The 9,345-nt window shown below is 46.5% G+C and overlaps 1 pseudogene; it reads left to right on the forward strand.

Annotated features, from left to right (window-relative positions):
• The first annotated feature begins 5,775 nt into the window (after window positions 1-5,775).
• LOC123429053 lies at window positions 5,776-9,002 on the forward strand (annotated as a pseudogene).
• Window positions 9,003-9,345: the final 343 nt, after the last annotated feature.

Consider the following 9,345-nt stretch of genomic DNA (forward strand, 5'->3'; position numbering starts at 1 on the left):
GCACCCTCGAAGCCTATGTTGGCTTTGATCACTAGATCAAATCACCCAGGAGCTACCAAGTACGATGGAAGCTAGCTTCTAAGCTAGCAAGCAGGTAGGTGGATGGATACACAGTGTATGTGTGTGTATAGCCACGTACTCCTGTGCGTGAGGTTGGCTTAGGCCGGTAATCATGTATGATCGATTCAATCGATCAACTTTTCAAGCGCCCGTCGACGGAACACAGCGGCTCATAAACTTTGACAAACAGAAAACAAAACACCGAATCACTATATGATGGCTACAGGCTCACGTCGAGTCTGTCGTACTTTGTATTATTTTGATCTTGTGGTGTACATATTACAGGGAGTATGGTTAATATATATAGCAGCTAGGAGCAGCAACCAAGCCTAATCGGTTTAGGAGTTCTAATCCTACTACTACTATGAGTTCCTGATCAGTGTCCAACTCGGACACAGACACAACACTACTACACGTCATGTTTATTCCTACATTCACCTCCATAAACATGACATTCTTGGTGCGACCTGGTTCCCAAATGCGATGACTACTATTCATAGGCGTCATCTTCAGCATTGCCTTCTATTCGTCGTTAGTCGCAACATTTCATGGACCGTCTTTGCTGTTGTCGGCTCGTCCATTGCTCGACAACAACACTTCTTGGTTGCGTCTTTAATCTTCACCTCTTCTTTGATGCTTTGTAGATTGTCCTTCGAACCATCGAGGGCACATCTTTTGAACCCGAGCGTGACCATACTTTGGTCTAACTTTAAATTCCAAGCTATTGGCGATTGCTTCAGTCCGTAAACTGCCTTCTTGAGCTTGTAAACTTTCGATTGTTTGTCTTTCTTCTCGTGGCCGAGGGGTTGTTTCACGTACACTTCATTTGTGAGATCACCGTTGAGGAAAGCGGATTTAACATCCATATGATGAACCTTCCAATCCTCTTGAGCTGTCAAATCTAGGAGCACTCTCACCGTCTCGAGTCGAGAAACGGATGAAAACACCTCATCATAGTCAACTCCTTGATGTTATATGTAGCCTTTTGCAACGAGTCTTGTCTTGTACTTCACAATGGCACCCTCTGTGTCCTTCTTTAACTTGTAAACCCACTTCAAACCAATCGCCTTTTGGTTCGGAGGTCGGATTACCAAAGTCCACGTGCCATTGATCTCAATCGCCTTCATCTCCTCATCCATGGCGTGCGTTCAGTTAGGACTTTTGCTCGCCTCTACGAAGTTCGCCGGCTCCTCAACTCCGAACAGACATAGTTCGGAGTACTCGAGCGTAACTGACTTTGTGTACTTGTAGACTTTCTTGAGGGTCTTGTAGCGACGAGGCCTGGAGGAGTCCGTTGTGGCTTGCGAAGGAGGCGACACAGATTGTGTCGGTGTTGATGCACTTGATGAAGATGGCTGAGTCCCGGGCATGTCATTGACATCCGTGTCATCGGCGTAGTCGTCGTGACCGTGACCATCATCTTGATTGTCGTCATCACTATGCGCCTCGTTGTCGATGTTGTCGTTGAGATCTCCGCCTATGCCGTACGCGTCGTTGTCGCTATCACCTTGCGACCTATGCGCGTCGTCGTCGGTGTCGTCACCATGATGATCACTACCATTATGGTCACCTTGGTTGGGCGTCTTGCCAAGCCAACCACCTGGACATCCTCCCCTGCATCATCATCAGTTGAAAATTCAACCGTGCATATGTTACCGTCTGGAGCATCGTCGGTTGCGGCGCTCCAATTCCACGCTTGGTTTTCTTCAAACACGACGTCACGTGAAATCTGTAGACGCTTGGTTTGTGGATCGTAGAAGCGGTATGCCTTGGTGCCGGAACTCCTCTCGTATCCGATGAACACCATTTTGGTGCTACGATCGGCAAGCTTTGAGGGATGCAGCTCCACCGTCTTCACATGTGCCACACAGCCGAATATCCATAGATGAGACACATTTGTCTTACGTCCGTAAATTGCTTCATACGGAGTCTTACCGATCACCGCCTTCGTTGGAGCCCGATTGAGAAGATAGACCGCCGTCGAGACAGCTTCTCCCCCAAAAAGTCCTGGCAAGTTCTTGCTCTTGAGTAAACTCCTTGCCATGTCAACGACGGTTCGATTGCGCCTTTCAACGACCCGTTCTGCTGCGGTGTGTAAGGTGTCTTGAGGAACCTTTTTATGCCAATCTTCTTGCAGTAGTTGTTGAACTCATTCGACGTAAACTCTCTGTCGCGATCTGTCCATAGAGTGCGAACCTTCAACTTGTGTTCCATCTTCGTTGCAACTTTCAGCTTCTTGAACGCTTCAAACGCCTCAGCTTTAGATCGTAGGAGAATGACCCACATATATCTCGAGTAGTCGTCTACCACAAGGAAGAAATACTTCTTCCCCGCGTGAGCTGCCGGGGTGATAGGGCCACATAGATCACCATGCAGCAGCTCGAGTGCATCACTTGCACGATAGGTAGACTGAGCAGGGAATGGCTTGCGGTGCTGTCTGTCACATACTCGATTAACATGGTCGATAAATGGCATCCCGGATACCATCTCCATCTTTGACATCTTCTTCAAGGCGTAGAAGTTAACGTGTCCAAATCTAGCATGCCATAACCACGAATCATCATCATTCTTGGCGAGCCAACACTCCGGTTGAGATTGATCAAGGTTCAGGATATAGAGCCTGTTTCGTGTGCGAGTAACACAAGCTAGAACGTTTCAGAGGTTGTCAAAGATCGTCATCACTCCGTTCTCGATATCCACCTTGCATCCATTCTCGTCAAGCTTCCCAATAGAGATGATGTTGTTGCGGAGCCGTGGTATGTAGTACACTCCGGTGAGTATGTGATGTTCGCCTGTGAGACCCTCGAAGAGGACAGATCCTTGCCCATAAAATCTCCACATTTGAACCATCACCAAACTTTACCGAGCCTTCAACATCATATTCCAGCTCGAGAAATTTCTCCTTGCATCCCGTCATGTGGTTACTGGCCCCCGTGTCGAGACACCACGACACATTGTGATCCCCGGATAACTTAGGTGTCACATTCTTCTCATGAAGTAGCACCTTCCGGCTTGGTTTCACAACCACCGTTTCAGCGAGATCACAAACTTCGGCCATCAGAAGACCTGGAACTTCGTCTTCCTGCTTTGCCAAATTTGCCTTGATCTCTCGCTTGTCAGGCTCCGGACAATCCTTTGCAAAGTGACCTATCTCGTTGCAGTTATAGCACTTGACCTTGGACATATCCAAGTTACGTTGCTTCCGCCCTTTTGATTGGTCCGCCTTACCAAGACCTTGTGGCTTTCCTTTTCATTTGCCTTCTCCGGTTTGTCCGCCACACGTTGATTTGCTTGAGCCTTCATTGCAATCATGCCTTCCTTTTGCTACTCAGGGACTCCCAATCTACGCACGAGTACATTAGTTGGTCACTATCCCCTTCGTTGCCTTTCTGACAACCACGAGCATGCTCTTCCCATGTTCGCAGGCGTCCGATCACCTCCGTTATGGTCATGTCGTCGATCTTGTAAAGCTGCTCGAGCGTGCCGATGATGTACGTGAATTTATCAGTCACCAAACTAAAAAAATTCTCCACAATCTCGGTCTCCTCGAGCTTTGCACCAAGCGTGTGGATCTCTCCCACCAAAGTAGTAAGACGCATGGCGTAGTCGTTCACCGATTCAGTTTCCTCCATCTGTAACTTGTGAAATTGGCGCTTCAGCACTTGTGCCCGAGCCTTGGTGATGCGATATTCTCCAATCCTCATCTCCTTGAGTGCGTTTCATGCCTCTCTTGCCCTCTCGAACTCCACCAATGTCATTAGCACGGAATCCGGCACGGACTGGGCTATGATGGCCACGGCACCTTCGTCGGGCTCCTCTTCGACGTCGTCGTCCGTGATGGCCTCCCTCACTCGAAGGGATCAAAGAATAATCTTCATCTTCATCGTCCACACGTCGTAGTTGGCGTCACTGAGCATCGGGTACTGGATGGGGATGTTGTGATGCGCCCGGACGTTTGCGCCGCCCGTTCCCCTACCACTGGTTGCTGACTTGACGCCCTTCTTCACCTTGTCGCCATCTTGTTCGCCTTGGCACCGCCGCTGTCGGACTTGACTTATTCAGCGTCGCTGTCCATCATCGTAGATCGTAGATCGTCGAGGCTCTGATATCAATTGTTGGCTTTGATCACTAGATCGAATCACCTAGGAGCTACCACGTACGTGGAAGCTAGCTTCTAAGCTAGCAAGCAGGTAGGTGGATGGATATGTGTGTGTATAGCCATGTACTCCTGTGCATGAGGTTGGCTTAGGCCGGTAACCACTTATAATCGATTCAATCGATCAACTTTTCCAGCGCCCGTAGACGGAACACAGCGGCTCATAAACTTTGACAAACAGAAAACGAAGACACCGAATCGCTATATGATGGCTATAGGCTCATGTCAAGCCTGTATTACTTTAATCTTGTGTTGTACTGATTACAGGGAGTATCTTGAGTATATATAACAGCTAGGAGCAGCAACCAAACCTAATCAGTTTAGGAGTTCTAATCCTACTACTACTATGGGTTCTGATCAGTGTCCAACTTGGACACAGACACAACACTACTACACGTCATGTTTATTCCTTCAGCCTACCACCGAACCAGTGTCCTTTCCTTAATTTCCCCTCTCGCAACTGCTCCATGGCGACCGGAGCTGCAACAGACATGGTCGGTGAAGTTGCGTCTATGGCTGAAGTCGTAATTTACTACATGCTTCAACCGGGATGGAAATTTTCTACAACCGGCACCGCATTTTGCTATCAACGGTGTCGCATTTTGCTACATCGCACATAGTGTCGCGTTTTTTGCTACAATCCGTGTTTCATTTTGCTACAACCGACATAACGTTTTGCTACATCCATCATGGTTGAGCTGCGACCCGTGACGGCGGAACCATGCTCACGTTTGTTGCAACCGTTGAAACAGGAAAATCTTCAACGGTATATGAAAAATGTTTCAACCGGCAATAGAGAAAGCTTCAACCAGGCACTCCGTCCATCCATTTAACTTCACTCCGACGAGGCGAACCTCCACCCTGAAAGTTGCAACCAGCTGATCGGAAAGCTGCAACCGTCGTCTAATTTTGTTACTACCGGCGATGGATTTTGCAACGTCTGTCACGGCGGAGCTACGGCTTACTACGATGATCCTTTTTTTTTTGTTGCAACCGTCCCTCGGATTTTCTAAAATAGGGGAGATATTTTGCTACATGCATCATGGCGGAGCTGGGACCGACGACGAGGGCCGTGACCGACAGCGAGGGGCGGTGACCAGGGATGACCGACGATGAGAGAAGATGAGGAGGCGAGGTGTGGGGTGCGGTGTGTGCGGAGGTGGCGCTCTCCTTTTTCTTTCTTTCTTTCGTGTGGGAGGTTGAAGATGGGATGCGGAAGAGGAGGGGGGAGATCTGACGGCTACGAGCGTGTAAACTGGACGGATTCGGGCTGACCGGCCGAAATATTGGGCGGGCGCGCCCGTGGAGAGCGTTGCCCCTAGCTATCATGCATGCTGATAATTTGTAAAAGGAAAAAATAGCCTTATTTCACTTTTAAGTTGTTGTTGTTGTGGGTACGTCTATGGCAAGTGCTTGCTATAAGCAAAATGTACGAATAGTTCAATTAACGCATCACTTGATTCATTTTTACAGATGGTCATGCATCCTGAAGATAATCCCGAAAATACCCAACCTGACCACAAACCAACAGTGAGGCATTAGCAATTCTCGAGAAAGTAATGGCTGAGATTGTGCTTCTTCTAGTAATTGAGAAGATCGGAGTCGCCTTGGCAAATGGAGCAGCACATCAGGCCAGTGCACAGTTTTCCAGGTATGCGACCCGACTAATAGAGCTACAGGGCAGCATGGGTCGCGTTGGTATGGAGCTTCGCATAATTCGTGGTGTTCTATGTCAAATGGACATTCAAAACCGCCACAATCAAGTGTATGAGGACTGGTTGGATGAGGTACGGAAGGTAGCACATGTGATGGAGGATATGGTTGATGAGTACATGTATCAAGTTGGTCGGGAACATGATAATGGGTGTTGTTTTTATCTGAAGAAAGGTCTTAAAAAACCAAGATCTCTGTTTTCCTTAAATCAGTTATCTTCCAAATTGAAGGAAATAGAGAAAGACCTTACACACCTGTCAGAGATAAAAAGCCGTTGGGTTCCCATGATAAACAATGGAGACAGTAGCAGATTGAATTACATTATCAAGAAGTCCCAAGATCTAGCAAGCATTTCACGTTCCCTTGATGAGGAAGATCTAGTTGGGGTGGATGAAAACATAGAAAAACTTCAGCGGTGGTTGGGAAGTGATGATGTCCAACGCTCCCTGATAACGCTGACAGGAATGGGAGGACTAGGCAAAACAACTTTAGCTGCAAATGTCTATAGGAAAGAGAGAGAGAAATTTCAGTGCCATGCTTGGGTCTCCATCTCTCAAACTTATTCAAGAGAAGACGTCTTGAGGAATATAATCACAGAACTATTCAAAGATGAGGTCAATGTTCCACCAAACATTACGGCGATGGACATCACAAGCCTTGAAGAGACATTGAAGAGATATCTAGAGGAACTGAAATATTTGATCATATTAGATGATGTCTGGACTCCAGATGCATTTGAAGACTTGTCTAGGTCACTTGTTTGTAATGGTAAGGGAAGCAGATTGATAATCACAACACGGCAGGCTGATGTTGCTGCACTTGCTTCTCAGGGACATATATTAACTGTTGAACCTTTACCAGAAGACAAGGCTTGGGATCTTTTTTGTAAGAAATCTTTTCCAAGAGAAACAAAGCATCACTGTCCTGAAGAGTTGAGGCTTTTGTCCGAGGAAATACTTAGCAAGTGCAAAGGATTGCCTCTTGCTATTGTGTCAATTGGCAGCCTCTTGCATGTGCGTGAGAAAACCATTGAAGAATGGAAAAGAATAAATGACCAACTGAGTTGGGAGATAATTAATAACTCAAGGCTCGACTACCTAAGGAATGTTTTGAATCTGAGCTTCATCTACCTCCCAACACAGTTGAAAAGTTGTTTCCTGTACTGCAGCTTATTTCCAGAAGACTATCTTTTCCACAGAAAAAAGCTTGTACGTCTATGGATGGCAGAGGGGTTCATCATGGAGAAGGGCGCCAGCACATTAGAAGAAGTGGCAGAAAGCTATGTTAAGGAGTTGGTCAGTAGGAACATGCTTCAACTTGTTGGAAGGAACTCATTTGGTAGGATGAACAGATTCAGAATGCACGATATCATTCGTGAACTAGCTGTTGATTTGTGCCAGAGGGGTCGTTTTGGAGTTATATATGAGGAGGATAAATGCGAGGGGTCTCTTCCGAGAGATGGTCGTCGTTTGGTAGTGCACAAACTAAAGAAGAATATTCAGCAACCATTTTCATGTATACACGGCCTTCAAACTTTCATTGCCCTGGAGAAAAGCATGCCATCATTCACTCTGCTACCCCTACTATCTGAGAAGTCAAGATATATGACGGTGCTGGAATTAAGTGGTCTATCCGTTGAGAAGATTCCAGATGCTATTGGGGATCTTTTCAATCTCCGGCATTTAGGTTTGAGGTGCTCAAAAGTGAAGCTTCTCCCAAAATCCATTGAGAAGCTTTCAAACTTGTTGACACTGGACCTTATTGGATCTGACATACATGAGTTGCCTGCAGGGGTTGTCAAGCTAAACAAGCTTAGGCACCTATTTGCTGAGAAAGGTATTGTATTTGGACGGATACGAGATTTTCGATATGCTAAAGGTGTATGCATCCCTATTGGGCTTGGGAACCTAACAAACCTGCAGACTCTGCAAGCGTTGGAAGTGCAGGACGGATCCACGAGACAACTAGGGAAGCTAAGGCAACTAAGAAGCTTGAGGATATGGGGCGTGAAGGGAATCTTTTGTAAACACCTCTGCAAGTCTCTAGTTGAGATGCAATTCTTATCTTACCTAGATGTGAATGCGGCTGATGAGAATGAGGTTCTGTTGTTGAACGCCCTCCCGCCTAACCTGCAGAAGCTAAATTTCAGAGGAAGATTACCGGAGGAGGCATTTTTGGCGGAGTCTCCTCTCTTTCAAGCCATGAAGCAGAACCTGTATTCGCTACATCTATCCTGGACGCAGCTGAGAGAAGACTCATTGCCATCCCTTTCACGGTTAGCAAACTTGACGGATCTATATTTTGACAAAGCTTACAATGGAGAGAAGATGGAGTTTCTCACCGGATGGTTTCCCAAGCTCAAGAGCCTCTTTTTGTGGGACATGCCTGACTTGAAGAGGTTAGAGATACATGAAGGTGCCATGACAGCTCTAGAAACACTAGTACTAGGCAACCTAGAAAGCATGGTGGAGGTCCCGCCTGGCCTTGAGTTCCTCATGCCCCTCCAGCTTCTAAGTTTCCGAGAAATCTCCCGTGACTTCCTGACGTTGCTGCATGAAAGCTCTAAACTTGTTGGTACGCAATGGCTACACACTCTCCGCGACGACGACCAATGATGCCTGCATTTGTAAGTTGATCACACTAAACTGCCAGTCACTACTATTTGTATCACCCCCGAGATTTTTTTACTAACATCTTGCTGGCTATGCAGGTCGCCGTAAGGAAAGGAAGGCATATATGCGGTCCATGCGGATGTTCCCAAGACACCTATGTTCCTGCACCGTGATGTTCATATTGCAAATCTATTTTGTTTGTGGTTTTCGAATAACAAGGCACTTGCTTGTGTTGTAAGACTGAATTGCGCTATGCCTTTACACGTTAATGCTTTCAACTCTTGTATGTATTCTGTTAGTGTGAGCTTGAATACCATAACGATATTGTCTATTCCAGTCGTGCATGTTGAATAATTAACTAAACCATTTGTGTGTAAGAATTACCTTGTGTATGGCATTCTGATAATTTAATTCATCTGCAAATCTCAGTATCAGCAATGGATGACGATGAGGAGGAATAGAGGTCCATTCTTGCAATTTTCATGTGAAAATCCATCAGCCTAGATGACATATGAGTAGAGTTCCAAGCCGTGATGATCTTGGCCACATCCACCACGGATAATCGCACAGCGACGGCGACGAATCGCAGTTGTATGTTTCATAATCCTGATAAGAATCATGTGGCCCAGCATTAATACAGCAGCTTCTGCCCATACATCGTAGCTATATGTTTCGGAATAGGACATTGGCACATGGCCAGGCCTTAACATTGTATTTCTCTGTCGGGTAGACAATAGAAAGGATCAAGAGGTTGTTAGAGTTGTGTCGAATATTGATGTACGAGTTGGGTTACATATGGACTTG

Source organism: Hordeum vulgare, chromosome 2H, assembly GCF_904849725.1.
Source record: "Hordeum vulgare subsp. vulgare chromosome 2H, MorexV3_pseudomolecules_assembly, whole genome shotgun sequence".
In the NCBI taxonomy this organism is placed as follows: Eukaryota; Viridiplantae; Streptophyta; class Magnoliopsida; order Poales; family Poaceae; genus Hordeum; species Hordeum vulgare.